At 41.4% G+C, this 25804-nt stretch overlaps 1 protein-coding gene across 1 annotated transcript in view; it reads right to left on the reverse strand.

The window, feature by feature from the left end:
• Window positions 1–25804, reverse strand: part of LOC307052977 (ubiquitin-conjugating enzyme E2 E2) — a 358613-nt gene that overhangs the window by 58313 nt on the left and 274496 nt on the right. The window lies entirely within an intron of this gene.

A 25804-nucleotide genomic window follows, 5' to 3' on the forward strand; every position in this document is an offset into this window, starting at 1 on the left:
AACACAACTTCATTCCTCTCTCTATAATTCTTTCATTTCAAGAATGCTATATAAATGGAATCATACAGGATGTAACTGTTTGAAATTGGATGTTTTTCACTCTGCATAATACTCTTGTGATCCATCTAAGTTGTTGCATGTATCAAGACTTTGTTGTTTTACTGTTGAGTAGTAATCCACGATATGCATGTACCAGTTTGTTTAACCATTTACCCACTGAAGGACAATGGATTGCTTCCCATTTTTAGTTATTACAAATAAAGCTGGTATGAACATTTCTCTGTGTTTGTGTGAACGTAAGTTTTTATTTCTCTGGGACAAATGTCCAAGAGTGCAATTGTTGGGATGTATGGTAAACTCATATTTAGCTTTATAAGAAACTGCCAGACTTCTTTCCAGAGCAGATGTACCATTTTACATGCACGCCAGCAGAGTGATCCAGTTTCTCTGCATCCTCGCTGGCATTTAGTGCTATCAACATGCTTTATTTTAGCCATTCCGATAGGGTTTAGTGATACCTCATTGAGGCTTTAATTTGCATTTCCTTAGCTGCTAATGATGTTGAACACTTTTTCATGTGATTATTTGTTATCTGGATACTCTCTTCCATGAGAGAGGATGTGTATGTTTTTTTGCCAATTTCTAATTACAGTAAGTCCCTTACATACAAACGGAATGTGTTGGGAGATCCAATAAAGTTAGCCTAGGTATCCCACTAACACAACTGGCTACATAGTACTGTACTGTAATAGGCTGTAATACTTTTCTCTCTCTCTCTTTTTTTTTCTTGTGGTACGCGGGCCTCTCACTGTTGTGGCCTCTCCCGTTGCGGAGCACAGGCTCCGGACGCGCAGGCTCAGCGGCCATGGCTCACGGGCCCAACCGCTCCGCGGCATGTGGGATCTTCCCGAACCGGGGCACGAACCCCTGTCCCCTGCATCGGCAGGCGGACTCTCAACCACTGCGCCACCAGGGAAGCCCTGTAATACTTTTCAAACAAATAATACATAAAACACAAACACAAAAAATAAAGAAAACACTTTTAATCTTACAGTACAGTCCCTTGAAAAGTACAGTAGTGCAGTACAACAGCTGGCAGTCAGGGGCTGGCATCGAGGGAGCAGCAGGAAGAGTTACTGACTGGAGGAGGGAGGGGAGGTGGGAGATGGCAGAGCTGAAGGATCGTCAGCAATGGGGGACGGAGGGCAAGCTGCAATGTCACTCATGCCTGACGCTGATGGCACAGGATCTGCTTCCTTGCTGGATCCAATTCTATCCACCCTCTTGAAAAAACGATCCAGTGATGTCTGGGTAGTAGCTCTTTTTTTCTCGTCATAGATGACACGGTAGCACTGGGTTGCATTCTCAGCAGCTGCTGCAACCTTCGTGTACCGTTCTACGTTCAGGTCCCGTACCTCAAAAACTTACAGTGCCGCCTCAAATAAAGAAAATCCCCTGCCATTTCCTGCATCGTGAATCCCTTCGGTTCTTCAGTTACTTCTTCCTCTTGCCCCTCTTCGTCCTTTCTCTAAGTCTCCAAATCCATCATGTCTTCATTAGTAAGCTCCTGGTGTTGCACAGAAGGGAGTTCAATGAAGTTGTCTTCTTGCAGATCTGGCTCCAGCTTCTCGCTGAGGGTCACTAGGTTGCTGAAGACCTCTTCGGACTCGTCATCCACCTCCTCAAATCCACGAAAATCGTGAACTTACTGTGGGCAAAGGTTCTTCCAGCCCCTTCATGGTGACAGCCGTAACCTCACGCCAAGCAAAGTCAATGTTTTTTATGGCCTTGCAGATCTTATAGGCCTTCCAGAATTATCACAGGGTTGTTCCTGCCCTTGCATTTACCGCTGTATTTGAAGCTCAGCTCAATACTGATGTTTTACAATGGCGCGCTCAATTCCTCAAGGAGAGGGAAAATTATACTGAGGATCCCGTTTTCAAAGACAGGAAGACAGCACATTTTCCATATACTAAGAAAGTTTTAAAACGTGATTTGCATATAGTGATACAGAAAACTAATTTATCCAGAATGGCTAATTCCCAGATAATTCTGGATGAGAGGGGTCTTAATTTATGTGTGATACATAAATACCCACACAGGCATATGTGTGTGTGTGCACGCGTGTATGTGTGTGTATGTGTGTGTGTGAGTATGTGTGTTGGACAGAATAAAGCCCTATCCCCCCAAAGATGTCCCTGTACTAACCCCTGGAACCTGTTAATATGCTACTTTACAAGGGGCTTTGCAGGTGTGATTAAGTTACCTTGAGAAGGGGGGGGGATTACCCTGGATTGTCTGGTGGGCTTGATATAATCAAAACAGCTTTATAAGAGGGAGGCAGGAAGATCAGTAGGGGATGTGATGACAGAAAGAAGGCGCCGGAGTGATGTGAGGGAAGAGGCCTAAGGGATGAGCTAAGGGATGCTGCTGGTCTCTAGAAGCTGGAAAATGCAAGGAAACAGATTCCCCCTGAAACCTCCAGAGGGAATGCAGCCCTGCTGACACCCTAATTTTAGTCTGACCTCCAGAACTGTAAGAAAGAAACTGCAATTGTTTTTTTTTTTTTTTTTTGCTGTACGTGGGCCTCTCACTGCTGTGGCCTCTCCCGTTGCGGAGCACAGGCTCCGGACACACACAGGCTCCGCGGCCATGGCTCGCGGGCCCAGCCGCTCCGCGGCATGTGGGATCTTCCGGGATCGGGGCACGAACCCGTGTCCCCTGCATCGGCAGGCGGACTCTCAACCACTGCGCCACCAGGGAAGCCCCGTAACTGCAATTGTTTTAAGCCACAAAGTTTGAGTTAATTTGGTACAGCAGCTACAGGAAACAAACACGTTTGTATATATAGTTTCCAGCTGCCTCCTTTCTTTATCTAAAAAGGGTACCTTAAAAGCTCTGTCACGGGCTTCCCTGGTGGCACAGTGGTTGAGAGTCTGCCTGCCGATGCAGGGGACATGGGTTCGTGCCCCGGTCCAGGAGGACCCCACATGCCGCGGAGCGGCTGGGCCTGTGAGCCATGGCCACTGGGCCTGCGCGTCCGGAGCCTGTTCTTCACAACGGGAGAGGCCACAACAGTGAGAGGTCCGCGTACCGCAAAAAAAAAAAAAAAAAAAAAAAAAAAAAAAAAAAAGGATCTGAAGTCAACAAAAAAATAAAGATGAGACTGGCGCTTATTACAAAAATAATTTTAGAAAGAGTTAATAAGATTCTTTGTGTTGACTACAGCACAAAAAAAATGCTACTAGGTAGTGAATGATCTCGGGTAAGTTGCTTGCTACTCTGAGCCTCTATTTCCTGACAAAGTGAGAGACTTAAACTAGATGATTTCTAAGGCCCATTCTAGTACCAAGATCCAGGAGCTGTACTGTAAAAAGAATATATGGTTTTGGGAGTAGCTGGACTTGGGCTGGAATCCTGACTTTGGACAGATCAACGTAGCATCTCTGGGATTCAGGTTCCTCATGTGCAAACATGGGGACACAACAGCTATCCCCACAGAGGCTGTGATGACTGTAGTACAAGGTAACTCCTAACACCAGGCCTGGCCCCCAGCGGGAGCTGGAGCAGCGTGAATCCCCTCTCCCTCCTTCACCTCTCCTGGTTCTACAAGGTCATTGCAGGATGCACGTGTTCATGCAATAATTCCCCGTCACCTGAACTTTAAACATGCTTTCTTTCTCCCATGCCCCTGCTCTAGAGCGGAGATTACATGCCATCCACGGACAGAAAGCTGTTCTGAACGGGGAGAGAGGTCATGTAGGGTACGAATAGAGATAGAGAAGAAAATATTTTAAGAAAGTATTTCTGTCCAACGGAGTCTACACATAATTTAGAAAAATGTTGTAAAGCAAATAACTACCTCAAAGCCGGAAAGCTGATAATGACAGTAAAAATAATCAATTCAAATAAGATTTCAGTAATAACCTCTATTTTTAACATAGCTTCCACTTTTCAAAAAAATGTTTTGATCAGGAGATAAATGCCACTGTGATTTTACTGAGGAAGTATGAGATCAGTGAGAAATACATTCCTCTTAAAAAGACTTTCCATGGAGACCCAGAGAGGAAATATTTGGAGCCCCTGTGCCATAAATCAGTGAATCGTGTAACAAAGGTCCCAAAATAGCAGGGTTACCATCATTCAAGTGGATCTTGGCCACAGACTCACTATGAAACTCTTTATCTGAACAGTTTTTAGTGCACACTTAAAAATGTTAGTCCTACCACCCTCCTAGAGACCTCAAGTGCTCTTTTCTTAAAACCGACTTAAGAGCACTGTCCCAACAATGAACACATCCTAAGATTATTTTAAAGTCTTAGCGGCAAAATAAAAACTGGAAAAATCCATTCTAAGGGAGGGGAATCACAAATCGTAAAGACACACTAAGAAATACGCATCAGCAAAACAAAACAAAAAAACCTCCCTGAACTAAAAAAAAACAACAAAACTGGAAGTAGATTTCACCTTGAATAACTGGCAGTAAGGGAATGAAAATGAAACATCACCTAGAAACCACGATGTGTGAACACGATCCCTGCCCTGCTGTGACTGAGACCACAAAGCACTGCTCCATTTGGCTGTGGGCCAGAGCTACGTTGTAAAAGCTTCAAGCACAATTTAAATGATTAAAAATAAAAACACTTTATACCATAGACACTGAAGTTTAAAAAGGTCTTTCTCAGTTCCTTGGAAGTATAGATGTAGAAAAAGATGCAACTAGAAACTTTCCCCCATCCTGAGCAGCAAATCTATTGGGAGTTGGGACACCGTATTCAACTCCCAATTCAATTTCTAACCACACAGCAATGGATTACTCCTACCTCCTGCAAGGCATGATGCTTGCAATGACTTGATAAGGGACCAATCATTAGACTCCTTCTTATAAAAATTCAATTTGTGTAGAATGTTTCAGGAACATACCTATAGTGAGTAAGGCGCAATTTGGTCTTTCACATTTGTGTGTTTTTTTTGTTTTGTTTTGTTTTTGCGGTACGCGGGCCTCTCACTGTTGTGGCCTCTCCCGTTGTGGAGCACAGGCTCCAGACGCACAGGCTCAGCGGCCATGGCTCACGGGCCCAGCCGCTCCGCGGCATGTGGGATCTTCCCGGACCGGGGCACGAACCCGTGTCCCCTGCATTGGCAGGCGGATTCTCAACCACTGCGCCACCAGGGAAGCCCTGTGTGTTCTTTTTTATCAGTGACTCGTTCTTTCACTGTGCTTTCTTTTCCATCTTGTACTCCTTAAACAATTATCTTGTCTCTTTTGACTCGTTCCACTGTCTCAGGTTTCAGTAATGGTCTCCAGCAGATTCTCCTCGATGGCAGGATTGTATCCAAGTGTGGATTGTAACTGTTGAGTGTGAGTTCATCCTCCGTGTACATTATTTATTTTCCTGTAGAAATCCCATGTGCCTTGGATGGTGGAGTGTTTTGCATTTGCTTCTTCATGGGTTTCAAGGACAACACTAGTTTGAGCGCAGATTGTATTATACATGCCAAAATGTAAAGCAATAAAGTCACCGCTTAGGACGAATTGACTTACAGTCAACTCTTTATTTAATGGGGATGGAGTTTCAGTTTAGGAAGGTAAAAAATTTGGGAGATGGATGATGGTGAGAGTTGTGAATGTACAATGTGAATGTACTTAGTGCCACTGAACTGTACAGTTAAATATGGTTAAAACAGTATGTTTTATATTATGTGAATTTTACTACTGTAAAAAAATTTTTTAAAAAAGTCTAAAGGAAACATCTCTTATATTTAGTGTCTCAATTATTTTATTTTGAACAGGATACTATCTGCTAAAGACACAGTAGCCTGAAATCAGCTCAGTCAATTCTTGTTTGGCATGCATATAGAAGCTTCCTCCCTCAAATCAGTTAAAAAAAAAGGAAAATACAGAAATTTAACAATGCTCTAGGAGTAGGACATTCCTAGGAGTACGACTTTACCATTTGAAGACTCGGATTTTAACAGCCTTTTAAAGATCACTGAAAAGAGAAATACAGTACTTTCAAACAATTAAGAAATTTCTTAAAAATCTGGCTGTTTGAGTTTTCTACAAATGGGTTTTCATGGCTTGGACAAATTTTCCAGTCATATAGTCATATATGGATTCCAAAACTGCTGAATCCCGAACAGTTGAGGGGAAAATGGAGATGATCTGGTATTTAAACAGAAACGTATGCCCAAAGTATCACTTAAACATTCCCACTGTTTTTATTCACTGAGCACATACACACAGTAGATACTCGACCAATGCCTGAGGGTTCATCAAAAGCAGACCCCAAAGCTCTCTGAGTTGAATACTCCCTTAAGAGGCATCACCTCCCACCTCTTTTTTTTCTCGATGTGCTACCGTATGCTTTTTAATGTTAATTAAAGCATGTGTTGCTGTCCACTGGTAGTCCCCAACTCTTTGATGGGGAGAACGTGGCCAAGCCTAAGGAGATCCTCTTCGGGGAAAAACTGTGTCCCATTGGGGCACTGAGTGTGCCAGGCACCATGCTGAGGGCTGTGCCGGTGTCTTCTCAAAGACAGTCCCCGCGGGCTTTCCAGCAGCCTGCTGGTGGGAAGTCCTCCTGCTGTCTAGCCTAAATCCCACAAGCTGCTGTTCCTGGGGACACTGAACCTCAAACCGTCATGTGGGGCGATGCTGACCTGAACCTACACTTGTAAGACAACATGATTCATTTCTGCTTTAAAACTGCAAAAGTGTCTCTACATAACGACAATTCATTATGAAGCGTTAACAGCTGAGATACTTAATGGGGTCCATGTAAAGTGTATAACAGATGACCAACCATATGACAGCTGCTGTTAAATTAAAGACAGTGACATGAACATAAACATGAGAAGAATGCCCTCTTTTGTATTTTGTTTACGTTTTTTACAGGACTCACATTACCTGAGGCAATTCTATGAGATGTAGCCTATTTACAGATTTGTTAAGGGTAAAATGGAAGTAATATACAGACTTCCTTTATCCTCTGGAAAAGAAGTAATAAATTTCATGTTTGTAGACATATGAAGTGGCAGTTATTTATTTTAAGAGATTAATAATTCAACATACATACAACACAATACAAAGTATTCATCATCGCTAGCTGGAAGTGGCAATTTGTTTTTTCATATAGCCCACAACAGTCTAGAAGTAAACTATATTTTAACAGTCTAAAATGAAACAATGACTAATTCTGTTAATGATACAGTAAATTAACAGCAATTATAGAGTTGGCTGAATGCCCACAATCTGAGTGAGTGCTACATGACACACAAGAGACGTCCTTTGAAAGTGGCAGAGTGTTCATAAATACCACAGAAGTTTCCGAACTTTGCGTGTGTACTGGGGGGGTAACTGGTTCCCTATGTTTGTACCATGAAATTAAAAAGTATGTCATGTATATCACAGAAAATGATAACTACAACTACTACTAATAATAAATTAGAAACAGCTAACAATGTGCCAGGTACTGTTCTAACTGATGTGTGTTGATTACATAATCAACCTGTGAGGTAGGTATTACTATTATTCTCATTTTACAGATAAAGAAACTGAGACACAGCTTCGGAGGAATTCAAATGCTTGTCGTTGAGGCAATTCCAAGAGAAAGTAAAGAAGTTACAAGGAGGAAGGAAATAGGAAACAGATGAAAACAAACCAAAACAACCACACACAAGAAAACAACCCACACCCCTAAGAGTTTTTGGAAAATAACAGAAGAAAACAGGAAGAGGATAAAGAAATTTACATGAATTCTAAATCTCAACAGTCTGACTTTAGATGGAAAAGCTAATGATACACGGTTTCAATAGCTTTTTCGGATCAAGTTCTGGTAAAATGAGAATTCATGTAAAGTGCTTTCAGCAAAGAGAAGAAAAGCCATGTTCACTATTATTGTGACTGCTCTTATTCTGCAAACTGACCTGTCATCTCTGTGAGATTACTGAAGGCAAGAAAAACCAAGACGGTCAAAAAAAGATAAACAAATGTTTTAATATGACTTGAAAATTGTCACTTAGATTTATCTAATTTTTGAATAATTTAAATCTCACCACTTAGAATATCCTAGTGAGTATTCTTCAAACATCTGTGGGGAACAGATGTAACGAAGGGGACTGATACTTGTGATACTGTACCAGGTAACTTACCTGAAAAGTAAAATATGACTGAGGTCTGTTTGGAAGGACGGGGGGTCTGGGTGTTCAGAGATAAAATAGGGAGCGGGTCGCTTCTGTAGGTTTTGATCAGAGGAGCGCCATGATGAGAGGGGACTGGAGCATTTGTAATAGTGTTGTTACAACAGCATTTCTTCTTAAACTAGCCCCGTGTGGAACGAATCCTTTACAGTTGATGACACTGACTTATTCCTAAGTTCATAAAATGGCTTTTCTATGATCAACAGTGTGGAAGCTGTTTTTGGTACACTGTCTGAACAGCTGACCAAATCAAGAGAGAAATAGATATAGCTGACAAAAGAGAAGAGGTGGGGAGGGAGTAAAGGGGGGCAGCTCAGGCCACAGTCTGAAGCAGGTCCTCAGGAAAGGAGGGACCAAGCACTGCAGGCAAAGAACCACCAGAAACGGCTGAAAAACCATTTCTGATCATGGCCTTCATCACCCCCTGGAGGCCTCCTGCTGAGACAGAGACAGGAAAAGAAAGATGGTACATATCTCATAGCTCAAGGTTAACCATTCTTTTTTTTTAATTTAAAAAATTTTAAAAATTGAACTATACTGGATTTACAATGTTGTGTTAATTTCTGGTGTACAGCAAAGTGATTCAGTTATACATACACATACATTCTGTTTTTTTATTCTTTTCCATTACGGTTTATCACAGGATACTGAATACAGTTCCCTGTGCTACACAGTAGGACCTTGTTGTTTATCCGTTCTATATATAATAGTTTGCATCTGCTAACCCCAACTTCCTGTGCCAACAATTCTTACTCTGAGTGACCCCTGGGTTGAGGCATCCTCAGAAGGATGGATATTTGTTTCCCTCCTCACCCCCATCCCCCCTAAAAAAAAAAAAAGAATATCAAGAACTGCAGGGCTACCAGCAACAAAGCTCTTCTGGCCTTCCTGGCAAGCATTCAAGAACTACTTGTAAGTTTTACTGAAGGAATGTTTTGTATTATGAGGGATTCCTTACATTTTATTTTTATCTAAGGAAAATTACACGGGTTTGTTTCCTTTAAAAATTTTTATGCCTATTTTTCTTTGATGCAGGCAATCTCTCCCCTTCTCCTCTGTCCCACTCCTGTTCTTCCCCGTCTACAGTCTAGTCTTTGCTACAATCTGTGATTCCTGACACTGTTCCTTCACTCTTTAGTTCTACCTCCTGGGTTATCTTCTAGCTTCACACCTCGGGGCTTCTGAAGCCTGTTGCTCTGGGTTTGTCTTTTTCCCTCTGGTATTCTCTGTAAGATGACTTCCCTAAAAAAGCCAACACGTTTCATAGATAGGTTCATTTGTGTCACATTTTAGATTCCACATATAAGCGATATCATATGTATTTGACTTTCTCTGATTTATTCCATTCAGCATGATAATCTCTAGGTCCATCCATGTTGCTGCAAATGGCATTACTTCATTCTTTTTTTTTATAGCTGAGTAATATTCCGTTGTATATATGTACCACATCTTCTTTATCCATTCATCTGTTGATGGACATTTATGTTGTTTCCATGTTTTGGCTACTGTGAACAGTGCTGCTATGAACACAGGAGTGTATGTATCTTTTTGAATTATAGTTTTGTCTGGATATATGCCCAGGAGTGGGATTGCTGGATCATATGGTAATTCTATTTTTAGTTTTCACAGACATAGAGAACAGACTGGTGGTTGCCAAGGGGGAGGGGATTGGGGGAGGGGTGAAGTGGGAGTTTGGGATTAGCAGATGCAAACTATCATATATAGAATGGATAAACAACAAGGTCCTACTGTATAGCACAGGGAACTATATTCAATATCCTATGATAAACCATAATGGAAAAGAAGACAAAAAAAGAATATATATATATATATATGTAAAACTGAATCACTTTGCTGCACAGCAGTAATTAACACAACATTGTAAATCAACTATACTTCAATAAAAAAATAAATTGTATCTTAATTTAAAAACACCCAACAGGTTAATTTTCCCTAAGGCTGTGTGGAAATCTATCTGCTGGAAGAGATAACAGCAACAAAAAGGAAGTCTAATAGCAATGATTCAGAATTGTGTGGGAAAAATACCCTCCCATTTTTTAATGTTCTATCCCAGTTGCCTGAATCTCCTATCCGTGGAAAAAATTCTGAAGTAGTATCTTAAATAAAAACTTGAGGGACTTCCCTGGTGGTCCAGCAGTTAAGACTCTGCACTCCCAATGCAGAGGGCCCGGGTTCGATCCCTGGTCAGGGAACTAGATCCTGCATGCATGCCGCAACTGAGAAGTCTGCATGGTGCAACTAAGACCCGGCACAGCCAAATAAATATTTAAATAAATAAATATTTTTAAAAAACCTCGAGGCCCTTTCCCTATAATTTGCAACATTCAACTCTGTACTGTAGAAAATTGGCTTCTGTGACATAACAAATATTACCTTTTAAAAGCAAACAACGGCACCGCATATACGTGGCTTTCTTATAAACAGTGCCAACTTCATTTAACAAAACTGATAGCTGTACTCATAGCTAAATAAAGCTTTTAGAAATGAATTTTGGTAGACGGACTAACAATGCATGTTTATCTACAAAGGGAACAAATTTATATAAGGTCCTTAAGGACAAGGATTTTATCTGATACTGATTTTTATCCTATACAGGGGCGTGTAGGATGTCAACATGTATTTATTCAGTAAGTAAATGAATTGAAAATATAGAATATTTACATTTTAAAAGGCCATACATACCATAATTAAAAATGACAACTGAGTGAGAACTTCTGATATGCCAACAGTTAGGTTTACAGAGCCTTGTATTAGGGCGGGTATCACCTGACAGATGTGTAAAGTTGATAAAGGGAAATGTGTTGTAAAAAGGATGTTCTCCATTAACTACATAAAAGAATGCAATGGGGTGTTGGAAAGTATGGCTGTTGTCAATAAACTGAATTACTATGTGTTGAGCAAGATCACAGCTCAGCACAGCTCAGCTACTTTAGGTGTGAAAAGTGTTGGACTGAAAATCAGGAAGCCAGGAGTTTGAATTCCGGCCCTGGCACTTATTAGCTATGTGATCCTAATCACATTATTTAATCTAAATTTTAGCTTCCTGGGATAATGAAACCTGCCTCTCAAAGTGAGAGGACCAAGTGGGATAATGAATGCAAAAGTACAGTATAACATTAGTATAAAATACAGTGTGATGTCTAGCAACCCATGCTCCACGACCACCATGATGTCAACAGAATTGAAAACAAAGCCCCTAACTGTTCTCCTTCCTTGTCTCCGTGCTTCCTGGGGTGCCTCTTACTCATGTCTGTATATGGAGGGCCTGGAAAGCAGTAAGGGCTCAATGAATCTCTGCTTTATAAATTAGTCTTAAAGTTAGTCGTTTTGAAAAGCAACCAACTTCTAAGAGTTTTTGGCAGGTTTCTCCCGATATACTGATACCATCAGAAGAATATATCTGATTGCTTAGAATAGCTACACCCGTATGAATAAATCACTGTCACTGTCTGATTCTCAATCTATTTCACTTACAAGCTTTAACTTCTGACTTTGTTTCTTCTTATGCTCTGCAGGGTGAGTGAGACCTGCATAACACCTCCAAGGGCTAGCTGACCATATCTTTCCCCTAACTCAGTGACAAGTCATAATTACATACTGACTTTTTGATCTTGACCAACTGGGAACTGAGAACATTCTTTTCTCCCTAATTTTCCTTGGACCTGCTTGAGCAAATCTCTGAGTGGCTGCTATCTCATCAAGAGATCTGGTTTCAACTCTAAGGAAAGAAAAAAATCAAGGAAACGTGATCATTTGCTATAATGGGGTGATATTTGGCTGGAAGTCCTAAAAATTAACTCAGACCTCCCCACTCTACCCAAACTTGAACAAAATAACATTATCTATAGCGATCCAAACAAAAGTAGCACATTTACATAAAGTAGAGAATATAACAATTTTTTTCTTACACGTGGAATACCATTTCCCCATCCCATTTCTCAAGTGGATGTGATTTGTTTAAAAATTGACAGACAGGGGCTTCCCTGGTGGCGCAGTGGTTGACAGTCTGCCTGGCGATGCAGGGGACTCAGGTTCGTGCCCCGGTCCGGGAAGATCCCACATGCCACGGAGTGGCTGGGCCCGTGAGCCATGGCCGCTGAGCCTGCACGTCTGGAGCGTGTGCTCCACAACGGGAGAGGCCACAACAGTGAGAGGCCCGCGTACTGCAAAAAAAAAAAAAAAAAAAAAATTGACAGACATTTAATCAACCCAGGGTGTCTGTTCCATGTCTTGATCTGGTCCCATCAGGGGCTCTTTCCTACAAGGTTGGAAAAATGTCAAATTCGAAGTTGCTTCTGGCGCAGTCACGCAGAAGGCATCCCTCTTCACCACACTATTCCTTCAACATCATCCTTCTGGCCTTGAACTTTCCATGGGTCATGGTGTTTCAGAGTTCCCAGTGCTGTTTTCTGGGACTAGTGGGTCCCTATCCTTTGCTGTTTGGGATCCTGAAAACTTCATCCTGAAGCAGCTCCACCCTTTTCTTTTCAGAAAACCCATGAGGAGAGGGTGTCACTTGTCTAGATCTGTGAATTTTTCTTTGGAAAAATCTCTCTGACAAATGAGTTGCCATCTTTCCCTGGCCGTGACGGCAAGAGAATTCCGTGTTTTCCAAACATCCGAATGTCTCACTCCAGTTTCCTTTGTTCACTTAACCTCTCTGTAGAAGAACAACCTTTGTGAAGAGATGTACACCTGCCCATTTCTCCCAGATATGCTGACAGTAATATCCACAAACACCGACTGCAATCTGGAAGGAGGGCACACTCCACAGAGAAGGAATTCCAGAGCATGGAGGGACATAGCAAAACCCTTGTTCGAAGCCCCCATATCTACGGCCAGGCTCTGATGGGGGAGGATGGTAGATATCAGAAGGGCTGGTCACACACCAGCTCCATCAGAGTTGGGCAAAGGTGTCAGTGGTTGAGTTGATCCAATCTGAAGAGATTAAGTTGGCTTGGGCAATAAGCATTTCAGAGGAGACAGTAGAAAACCAAAAGTCTTTCTCCAAAGTTTGTAACTTCATCAGATTCTGGAAAGCTAGGGAGAAAGGAATCCACCCAAAATGTGACTAAATTGAACTTCCTGTCAGCCTAATGGCTGATTTCCTATTAGTTTATGGGCATATTTGGTTTAGAACAAATAAAGTTGGTATTCCTTGCCCTCAGAACAAACAAAATCCAATCCTACTTTCAGTAACTCTTGTATTGGTGGTAGCTGGGGCAGTTGCTGCGCACACAGATGGATACAATGTACCTTATTTTAAAAGCAGGAAGACAGTGACCACTGTTTTGCTCTATTTTTATTCACCACATTGATTCTGAAATTTCTCACAACATTAAAGTATAGCATAGCATTTTTAAAAGGTTTATGAAAAAGGAGAACGAACTAAAAAGACAAATTACTGACTCATGAAATGTAAGCAATAGCCCAGTCATGATACGGAGGATATAAGGCTGTTTAGGCACTAAGTCTGAAACTGACCTGTGAAATGATTTCTTTTACTTTTTTAATTCAAAGACTATTCTAATATGTCAATTATCCCCCGATTAATTAATAGATTCAACAAAATCCCATCAGGATTTTTTGTGGCAATTGAGAAGTTTATTCCAAAATTTCTAGGCAAATGCAAAAGACTTGGGTAGCTAAAATAATCCTGAAAAATAAAAACAAAGTTAGAGGACATATACTACCTGATTTGAAGACTTAGTGCAAAGCGACAGGCATCAGAACAGTGGGTGTTGGTTTAAGAATAGATTAGAGATCAGCCAACTTGCTTTATAAAGGGATAGATAATAAATATTTTAGTCTTTGAGGCCATATAGTCTCATTTACAACTCCTCAACCCTGGTGCTGGAGCAGGAAAGCAGCCCCAGACAACATGTAAACGAACAGGCATGGCTATGTTCCAGGGAAGCTTTATTTACAAAAGCAGGCAGTGAGCTGGCTTTGGCCCATAGGCTATAGTTTGCTGACTTCTGGAATAGGCTAAGAGAACAGATCAGAACATCCAGAAACAGTCCCATACGTATAAGGCTGGTTTTTGACAAAGGGACTAAATAGTTCAATGGGGGTGATGGGGGAAAGAATGTGTTTTCAACAAGCAGTGCTGGAGCAACTGGAGAACTGTATGGGACAAAAGGAACCTGGACCCCTACCGCAAGGTTTGCACACAAGTTTATTTGAAATGTCTCATACATTTAAATGTAAAAGCAAAAAGTATGATGCCGTAAAAAAAATCGGAAAATAAGCAGATGAGTCGGAGGGGGATCTACTATCTACAATCTACAAGGACTGTAATTTCATAAAAGAGAGGACATGTTAACAATAAAATGGCAAAAAGCTGTAATGTCAGAATAAAAGGCAGGCCTTTAAATTGAAAAATAAAAGAAAAAAAAGAAAAAATATTGGGGAATACCTTTGCTTCCTTGGGAGTAGTCACAGGTTTCTCAGAATGTATAAAGCACTAACCATAAAATAAAAAATTTGATAGAGTACATAAAAAACAAAAACCTCTGCCCACCAAAAGATATTTCAAAAGTGAAGACGCAAGTCCCAGACTGGGAAAAAATATTTGCACTACATAAATCTGACAAAGAATTTTTATTTAAAATATATAAAGAGTGCCAACAAATCAATGTAAAGAGACAAACAACAATAAAAATGGGATAGCAAGCTTGAACAGACATTTCAAAAAAGATATATAAATGGTGTATAGCACATGAAAAGATGTGTCCTCTTTTAGGAAAATGAATGCTATGTTTCAGGTGTATGCGGTGTAGGTGTCAGGGTTAGGGAGAAGCTTGACTTTGCTTTATTATCTTGTTTGGCTTAAGTGGGGTTTAATGAAGTGTTTATGGGTGCCGAGTTGACAATGGTAAACGGTGATGGGTCTGAAAAGTGCCAACCTGGTTAGGCTGAACTGCGTTGCGCAGAATTCCCTTCCATACATGTGTCTGGTTAGGTGGGCACCAAGAGGCATTGTGCGCAAGAGTCGGTGGTTGGAAAGAAGGGAGCAGAGAGATGGTTTCCATGCGTGGAAGGCTGGTGCCAGGGCATCAGGGTGCTCATAGGTGTTCCTGCTTCTCTGTAGGCTCATCTCACTGGCGCAGGGCTCCACCCTCCCCTTCAGCTCCTCTGACCCCTGGCCTGGGGGCATATTTATTTACCTCGATGGCACTGGGAGCCACCTTCTTCTGTAGAACTCCTGTATCATCACAACCGCAGGCGATGAGAGACATGAGTTCCCGACAGTTCTCGTGGGTTTTAGCTCATGTTCCCGGGTTCTAGCTTGCCCTGCAGACTTCAAGCTCTAGCATCAGACAACAGCCTCCCAGAGACAATTTAACCAGAACCTACCGCTGTGTGGGGTCCTACAGATACATATATATCTCCTTACACGATTGTATGTAGACTCTCCTACGAGTAAACAGTCTTCCCTCGGTAGCCACGGGGCATGGGTTCCAGTAACTCCAGGAGGACATGACAATCCGAGGATGCTCAAGCCCCTCCTAGCTGGCCCTCCCTATCCCTGGGTTCTGCATCTGTGGATTCAACTGACTGCAGATCCTGGAGTATTTCCATGGATGTGGAGGACCAGCTGTACCACTGCTCTGACTGAACCCTGCTTGATACAGAATCACTGCACGAACCTGTTTCCTGAAATCTCCACGGTTTCCTGAGGAAGGCTTCCTCCACTGTTCCTCACCCCAGTTATGTCCTCCAAAGTCCCCTGGAGAACCAACCCGAGAGTCTCTGATGCCTCGGGTGCCTAAAGGAGCCAAAGAAACAGTCAATGAAGGGGTTGGTACGGCTATTAAGAGACAGGATCATCTGGTCCTTCTGAGATAATCTAAGAACAGATTGGAATCATTCGGAATCCAGCACAGCCAAAGGGCAGGCCGAAGAGAAGAAAGATCAGCCTTGTGTGTGGAAGGACCACGTGGAGCCTGGTCACCACATCTGCTGAGGGCTCAGAGGACCCCGACAGCAGGGCCAGGCTGGACTTGGAGAGAAGCACCAGTACAACAATCAGCCACGTGGCAGTGATGAAATCACACACCGGACACCAAACCTGGTCAGAACCCCAAAACAGGAAGCCCCAGCAGTTCCCCCCAGAACATTCAGCAGGGACGGGGCCCAGAGCAGGGCACACACGACAGCTGTCATGTGTCTCGGGCAGTGGCAGTGGTACCAGACGGGCCACGAGACCGAAAGGCAGTGCTCGGCGCTAATGGTCCTGAGGATGCTCAGGCCTGTGGCGACACCATGGTGAAAAGGCTGAGGATAGAGATGAGGGAGAAGGGAAGGAGTAAAGGAGTCCCTCCAGGGAATGGATAATTTGGCAGCAGAGGAAGAGGAAGTTGGTCACTGGAAGGTTGAGGATGGAGATGGAGGAGTTCCAGAGCCAGAGCAGAGCCCAGTTTCCTGCCAGCTCAACTGGGCAACGCTGAAGACCAGCCAGGCCAGGGTCAGGGTCTCCACGTAGAAAAGTAGTTAGTCAGTTCATTCGTCTATCTATCCATCCATCATCTATCTATCTATCCATCCATTTATGTATGTATCTATCCATCTATCCATCTCTCTCTCTTTAGATCTCCCTACCTATTTGAATAAATTTGATACACAACATTGTATAAGTTTAAGGTGTAAAATGTGTTACTTTGAAAAATTTGTATACTGTAACATGATTGCCGATGTAGCTATATTTATCAATTGTATAATTATAATACAATATTTGGTCTATATGCATTATACTGTGCATCTCTATGGCTTATTTACTACTCATTATAAGTTTGTACCTTTAAACACCATTACTCTTACCCTGCCGCCCAGCCCCATACTCTCTGGTAACCACTGTTTTACTGTTTTTTTTTTTTTTTTTTTTTTTTTTTTTGCGGTACGCGGGCCTCTCACTGTCGCGGCCTCTCCCGTTGCGGAGCACAGGCTCCAGACACGCAGGCTCAGTGGCCATGGCTCACGGGCCCAGCCGCTCTGCGGCATGTGGGATCTTCCCGGACCGGGGCACGAACCCGTGTCCCCTGCATCGGCAGGTGGACTCCCAACCACTGCGCCACCAGGGAAGCTGCGTTTTACTGTTTTTTACACGTTTAATTTTTTTAGATTCCACATATAAGTGCTGTCGTTCAGTACTTGTCTTTCTCTGTCTTACTTAGCATAATGTTCTCAAGGTCCACCCATGTTGTCACAAATGGGAGGATATTTTCTTTTCTCACAGATGAATAATATTCTGTTGTGTATATGTATCACATCTTTTTTATCCATTCATCCATTGATGGGCATTTGGGTTGTTTCTGTATCCTGGCTATTGTCAATAATGCTGTGATAAAAATGAGGGTGGATATATTGCGTTGAATTCCTGTTTTCATTTCTTTTGCGTGTATAGTTAGAAGTGGAATTGCTGGATTATATGGTAAATAAATCCATTTTTAATTTTTTTGAGGAACCTCCATAGTGGTGGACCTATCTGCATTCCCACCAGATAGGGACCCCTTTTCACCACATCCTCACCAGCACCTGTTGTCTCTTGTCTTTTTTGATTACATCCTTTCTGACAGGTGTGAGGTGATAGTTCATTGTGGTTTTGACTTGCATCTCCCTGACGATGGGTGATGTTGAGCATCTTTTCACATGCCTGTTGGCCATCTCTGCATCTTCTTTGGAGAAATGTCTATTTAGTTCTTCTGCCCATTTGTCAATAGTTTTTTGTTGTTGATGTTGTTGTTGTTATTGAACTGAGTTCTTTATATGTTTTGGACATTAACCTCTTACCAATATGTGCTTTGCAGAAATATTCTTTCATTTGGTAGGCTGTCTTTTCATTTTGTTACTTGTCTGTTTTGCTGTGCTGAAGCTTGTGGGTTTGATGTGGCCCTATTTGTTGATTTTTGTTGTTGTTTGTGCTTTTGGTGTTGGGCTTCCCAAATCACTGCCAAGACCAATACGGATAAGCTTCTTCCCTATATTTTCTTCTACAAGTTTTAGGGTATCAGGTCTTTTGTTTAAGTCTTTGATCCATTTTGAGTTGATTTTTCTGAGTGGTGTGAGACAGGGATCTAATTTCATTGTTCTGTGTGTGTTTCTAGTTTTCCCAGCACCATTAGTTGAAGAGGCTATCCTTTCCCCATTGAGCATTCTTGGATCCCTTGTTTAAATATTAGTTGACCATATAGTTCTGGGATGTCTATTCTGTTCCACTGGTAGATGTGCTTATTTTTGTACCAGTACCTGTTTTTATTACTATGGCTTTGTAGTATAGTTTGAAATCCAGGAGCACAATATCTCCAGTTTTGTTCTTTTTTGGCTATTCAAGATCTTTCATGGTTCTGCCCAAATTTTAGGATTGTTTCTTCTATTTCTGTGAAGAATGCCTTTGACATTTTGATGGGGGCTGCATTGAATCTGTAGATGGCTTTGGGTAGTATGGCCATTTTATCAATATTAATTCTTCTGATCCACGAACATGAGATGTCTTTCCATTTGCCTGTGTCTAAAGTTTCTTTCAGCAAAATTTTATAGTTTTCATTGTACTGATCTTTCACTTCCTTGGATAAATTCATTCCCAAGTATTTCATTGTTTTTGATGCTATTGTGAATGGGATGGTTTTCTTTATTTCTTTTTCAGATGCTTCATCATTAGTGTAAAGGAATGCAATTGATATCTGTATGTTGATTTTGTATCCTGCCACTTTACTGAAATCATTGATTAACTGCAACAATTTTTTGACTAATTCTCTGGGATTTTCTCTATACAGGATCACATCATCAGCACATAATAACAATTTTACTTCTTCCATTCTGATCTGGATGCCTTTTATTCCTTTGTGTTGCCTAACTGCTCTGGCTAGAACTTCTTGGACTATATTGAATAAGAGCGGTGAGAGTGGGCATCCTTGCCTTGTTCATGATTTTAGAGGAAACACTTTCAATTTCTCTCCAATGAGTATAATGTTAGCTGTGGGTCTGCTGTATATGGCCTTTATTATGTTGAGGTATGTTCCTTTTATACCTAGGAAATGACTTCTCCTTTAGCTTAGGGCTATCAAAATCCAGAAATCAGTACTTACTATTCCACACAGATTTAATACTGCAGAGTCTGCTAATTAGGAACTCATTGGTGAAGAGCCCCAGGTGCCTTTGGCAAAACTGCAAGGGACTCAGAATCTCTTCGTAGCGTTCTTCCCTCCCTGGACCACCTCTTTCATCTCCCTCCCAAAATCCTGTTTTAGAGAATGATCTAATATAGTGAATTTATACCAGAGTGTAAAATCCAAGAACAAGTATGCCTTCTTCCAGGATTTAAGTAATTTAAATTTTCTCTATACCTGAGGAATGAAAGGTTCAGTTGAGAACTGGGTTTGAACTCCAGTTCTGCTACCTACTTCTTATGTGACCTGTGTGCCATGTGACCTCCACGGGCCTCAGTTTTCTGATCTATGAAGTGTGCGTGGGAGGGTAAATGCTATCTCCATGGCAAAGTTGTATGGATTAAATTAATTCAACACATTTTTATTGTAGGCCTACTGGATCGCCAGGCATTGTTCTAGGTGCTGGGAATTCAGAAGTGACATAAACATAGACAAGTGCCTGTGCTCCTGGAGCTTACATGCTAACTAGAGAAAGGGAAGCATAACCAACTCATAAACAGAGACAAGTGCCTGTGCTCCTGGAGCTTACATGCTAACTAGAGAAAGGGAAGCATCACCAACTCATAAACAGAGAAACACAGGATGCCAGGAGGGAGAAGTGCTATGGAGAAAAGCCACGTTTGCAGGTGGGGTAGGGGGAATTCAGGAGCATAAGGTGGTTGGGGGTTGTTGCATGAGACCTTCCCTGGAAGGTGACACTGAGCAGATACCTGCAGGGAGGAAGGGAGTGTGCCATGTGGATTTCTGGGGGAAGACAATGCAGGCAGAAGGAAGAGCAAATGTCAAGGCTCCACGGAAGGAGCCTGCTTAGAGTATTTGAACCAAGAGTGACAGCTGGCGGTTTCAGCGTGATGCTGTAAGGTCTTGCGTGCTTTTACTTTTAGGCCAAGAATGGACATACTCTGATTCACACTCTAAATGGATCATTTGATGCAGGGGTATATACTGCAGGAGGGATAAGGCAGAAGCAGGGAGATCAGATAGGAGACTCCACAATAATCCAGGGAAGGGAAGCAGCTGATGGAGGCTGGGGCCAGAGTGTTACTACTACAAAGAGTATTACTAAATGGTTAGATCTGGGTTTATTCTGAATATTTATTTTGAGCTGGTGAGACGGGATCTGGCTAGGCTGTGTGAGAAGAGTCAAGATTTTAAGCTTTAGCAACTAGAGAAATGGAGTTCCCATACATTGAGGTGGGGAGCACTGGAGGACCTGGATTGGCAGGAGTCGGGTGGGTTGTGTCATCAACCGTTTGGTTTGGGACCTGACCGCTGGGTGTTCAGCTGGACATGTCAAATAGGCAAGCCAATCCGTGTGAAAGCACTTGATCCATGGCCAGGTTTTATATGAATGTATGAACGCAGGTTAAAAACAAGTAAATTCATGTCACTTCATGACAGCTGTGTGCTCTCTCTCCAAGACCAGAGTGAATGAGCAGGCAGCTGGGTTACACACGTAAACCACTGCTCTCTCTGAAAATGCTGGGGGACACTGTCAGCTTTCTTCTTTGAGTAGCAGAAGCAGCAACAACCACCAAAGCAAGTGAATAATAATAACCTAGTTAGAATAAAATTATGGAAATCCCTGATGAACTTTAGTTTCAGATCTCTTGGCTTTCAAATGCTGGGTATCGTTGCTTCTTGTATAACTAGTTAGCTACTTTATTCACAATTAGCCTCGACTTATCAATTTAAGAATGAAAATTTTGAAAAGCTAACGGACCTAAATTATCTATTTCATTGTGTGAAAGCAATTAATACCTTTCCTATTAACTGACTTTTCATTAGTAAGCAAACCACAGTTAATTTCATAAAAAACAAAACCAAACCATAAAACATACAATACACTCTGAAATGATCTCTGAGTTAAGATTTATTTTAAAATATATTTGATGCAATTTATAATGGAGGAACGCGCTATATTAAAAAGCTTTTAGAGACTGCTAATACTAACGAGCTTTTTTTCTCAAACAAATATGTATGCCTGTAGTTTTTCTGTTTATTTTTTTAAACATCCTAGGCACAAATTTTATCATTCCTTTTTGGAAAATACCCACTGGCAGATACTGTCCTGCCATTACCACGAAAACAATGCTTTCCAGTAACAGATATGAGCATCAATATAGTGCATCTCACTGGGGCGTAGGTGGCCCGAGATACTAAAAATAAACAACAAGCACGTTTGATCCTTCTACCGACCCACTCTTAGATCTACGTAGAAGACCCACTTATTTATTTATTTTATAAAATATCCAGATCCACAGGGAGACAGAAAAAGCCAATTATGAATAGGCTATGTCTATGTATTTCTACCACAAAAACACAGCTCTGACCTGTTACCTAACAAGACCCCTTATCCTTAGGATGGATGTCATCAGAATCTCTAAGATACGAAATACCAGACACAGTATGTCACAATCTTTTCAAAGGGTTTTTAGCAGAAAAAAAAAATACTATAGGAATACAACATATTCCATTATTTTGCTTCCGAATTTTTCAAGTACACATGAAAATATTTACACATTAGACTACTTAAAAAGTGCTGGTTTTGAGCACAGGAGTAATTACCTATGATATGAGTGTGCAAATGTAATCCCCAATAAGATATAAAACAACTCCTACTTTACAAATAAATAGACATCTGAATTATAACATTAAAATGTATGTCTACACTGAAAAAGAAATACAGTATTAAAAGACTTTGGGACATACCAGTGATTTATTATGCTTTTCTTTCTTTTTTTGATCAAAAATATTTTAAATATTTGAGTATGGTTAAAGGCTCCACAGACAATGTTATGGGAGTATCATGCTTTTCTTTCTGGCCATATATATATTATTCCTGGATAAAGTTTCACTAAACAGATATTTTCTCAGAGAAATGACATCACTGGTGGTTAAGTATTCAACTAAAGACTTGGCATCAGAGACAACTACCAGTATCATACAAACAGATGTGCCGTGCATTTAGTAAAAGAGGCAATAAACATACTGATTAGATAAAAAAATCAGTGGACTAAAAATTGTACTGAGATACAGCATTTGAAAGTACAACTAGTACTTGACTGATTTAAAACTAGTATACTAAGTGTAATGAACATTACATACTGCATGAAAAATGTGTTTTGCTTGCCTTGTTAGAAGTTAGGTGACTTTTGGAAGGAATTATTGGAATGGTTCCTCTGAAAGTGTGAAAAATTAGGTGCTGGAGTGTGGGATATTCAGAAAGTCCCTGTGGCAAGAAGAGGCATCCAAGCCACTCCACTGCCCTTTAAGTGACAGGTTTGAGCACAACAGTAGTTAAAAGTTCTCAGTAAGGATTCCCAGTCTGAGAGTTTGGGAAAAGGGATCTCATGGATTCAATGGCACGACAGACTCATTTTATGGTAGATATTTGATAACTATTAGATGGCCAGTCAGGTTGATTTGTGAACCTCTGCTCTCATCAACGATTCTCTCTGACACCTACAGCTACCCTGGTTCATTCTTCAAAGCACTGGAAAATGCAGCATGAATCAAGGTGTGTGCCTAAGATTACTGGAAGAAGAGCACAGGATGAAGGCAATAAAGAAATAAACAAAACTTAATCACAAATATGGACTATTTAGAGTAACAGGAGGCTAGAAAGGATGGGCGTGGTACTTCCAAATTATTAGTAAGTCTTCGTTTTAGTGAACCGCTTTCAAGACACTCGCAAACTTTCCCCTTTAGAGTAACACCTCTGTTTACAAGATCCGATTTCCAAAACTGATAAATTAGGTGGTGATAATGTGCTTTGAAAACTTCCCATGGGTTTCTAATAAATGTGCATTTAAATGATAATTTGATTACCAAAGTTTGATTTTTCTTTGTCCTAATAGATTGTCTAATCAAATTTGTCCACTCGAGGGATTTGGTTTTTTTTCTGGCAGTATTCTTGACAGGTTCTAATTCAGCTTGTTTCTTTGAACACTCCCAGGAAAGGGAAGCCTGGTCTCAGAGGCAAAGCTATTCAAACGCAGACTGTCCCTCGATGGGTCAGATTTTCCTCACGTGGAATCGAAATCTGCTTCCCTGTAACTGACACCCTTCTGCTTCTATTTTTGTCCCATCCAGCCATCCAGGAGCAAGTCTAACCCCACACAGTTTCTGAAACATCAGAGAACAGCTATCACGTTCCTCCTAGGTCCTATTTTTCCTAGTAAACATCTCCAGGGTAACTATGTATAATTCAGCAGAAAGTACATGGTCCCTGGAGGCCAAGTTCAGTAGATTCCTGGCTGTATGTTATTAGAAAAACCTCTCCAAACCTCATCTAAGTCCGCTTCTCTGTGAAAGGGAACATCCCAGCCTTACTAGGGTGTTTTGGAGGAGAGATGGTTCACACAGCGGACGCCCACTCCAGTGAAGAAACTCAAGAATGCTAATAGCTCTTTCCCTCCCCAGCTTATTCCTGTTTGTCCTTCTGAAAATGAAGAGCTCAGAAGGGAATGAGGCACCCCTGATACCAGCCGATGGGTTCAGAGTTCCAGAGATTGTGCTCCTAAAAATATCTCCTTAGGGCTTCAAGAACTTCAAGTTCCCACAGAATGGTACTCAGTCAGAAGGCCACACATTTTATTTATATGAAAATAAAGCAAGTCTCTCTTTCCTATCTTGTATCATGATTTCTTTCTGAATTTTCAATGAAATACTATACCTTGAGCTGTTTACATTCCATCTTGTTAGTTTTGGCCGATCCTTCGAGTCCATCAAGGAGGCCTTTTCAGAAACGGAATTATTTTATCTAACCTATTAATCCATTTTCCCTCTTGGGTTTGTTTAATCTACACAGTTCTGTCATGCAGAAGCTGGAGAAGCCCACGCATTTTGTGAGATGTATGTTTCATAGAACAGACCATACCAGGCTTATAAGCAGCTCAACTGCCTGATCTGAGTTTTCCCTCCTCACCACCTGTGCTTCCGTTACTGATGGGGCTGCAGAGAAAGGTCCTCACGTCACTGGCAGTGCAACAGGTAAAACCAGATGACTTATGGGCTGGTCCAAAGTAGAAGGGAAGATGTAAGGTTCCCACCCAGTAAAAGGAGAAAATAAAGATTAGTTATACTGGGGCTTCATCACTAAAAACCGACCAAATACAGCCCTGGGTGGTCCCAGTGCCACCAGCTCTGTCATCTTGGATAAAATGTACTCTGTAATGTAGTAAGGAACACAGGCTTTGGAGCCAGACTTCCTGGGTTCAATCCTGATATCATTTGGATTATGCTGGGTAGTTACTTAGTTTCTCTGTGCATGGGTTTCCTATTTGGTAAAATGATAGTTATTACTTTTTGCTTTGATACCAAAACAAGATCCAAACCTCAATGGAAAGGAAGGAAGAAAGGAAGAGAGAGGAAAATAAAAGAGGGGAGGTAGGAGCCAGGGAGGGGGATCACAGGAAGGTGAAGGTCTCGTCTGAGTCTTGTTTTTTAAATTGTTCACTCCAACCGACAACTCAAATAGGCTTTACTTCCCTCTACGTTGAGAAGTTAAGCCAGATGAAATAAGAATTCTGCTTGGTGGCCAACAGACAGAGTCAATGTCCTCTGGGTCTTTTCCTTTCCAAAGCGGAGAATGACTGCTATATTTAGAACAGATAACCAACAAGGACCTACTTTATACAGGGAACTCTGCTCAATATTCTCTACTAACCTAAATGGGAAAAGAATTTGAAGAAGAATAGATACATGCATATGTATAATTGAATCACTTTGCTGTACACCTGAAACTAACACAACATTGTTAATCAAAGATGCTCCAATATAAATTAAAAATTAAAAAAAAAGAATGAATTTAAAGTCATCATTGACTGACTTACAGGCAGTAGAAAGTTATGTGAAGAATTCTTAAAGGATATAATCTTGTCTTAAGTAGGTGAAAATTCGCCCATGTTCTAATGACACTGCTCTTATACTTTCTCCAGTCATTTATGTATGGCTTTTCATTAATCCATCGTTTTTATTAATGGACTATTATAAATTCTTCTTTATTGCATTTTCCTGACATGATTTCTCAGTCTCTGTGGGTCACACTCTCCACTCTAGTGCATGTGGAATTCACATGGGCAACTGAGCCCTGGAGGCATCAAACTCAAAGCTCGCAGCTGGCGCCTGAAGCCTGGTCGTGGTGGGCTCCCTCACCCCCAGGTCAGGTCTCGTTCTCCTGGCTCTAGGGCTGGCACCAGCCCACCCTCTGCCCCTACTTCCACCCATAACATGCTGTCTGATGTTACACTCAAACATGTACCACAGAAAGGCGACATGAGGAAGGATGAAAAAAAGCAACGAAGTATGCGTAAAGGGCTGGGATGAGGGAATAAACAATTTTTCACATTCTGTTTCCATTTACATACAATCAGCCCTGGGAAGTTGCCTATGCTAAGAGAACAGACATG

The sequence above is a fragment of the Hyperoodon ampullatus genome, assembly GCF_949752795.1.
Source record: "Hyperoodon ampullatus genome assembly, chromosome: 5".
Classification (NCBI taxonomy): domain Eukaryota; kingdom Metazoa; phylum Chordata; class Mammalia; order Artiodactyla; family Ziphiidae; genus Hyperoodon; species Hyperoodon ampullatus.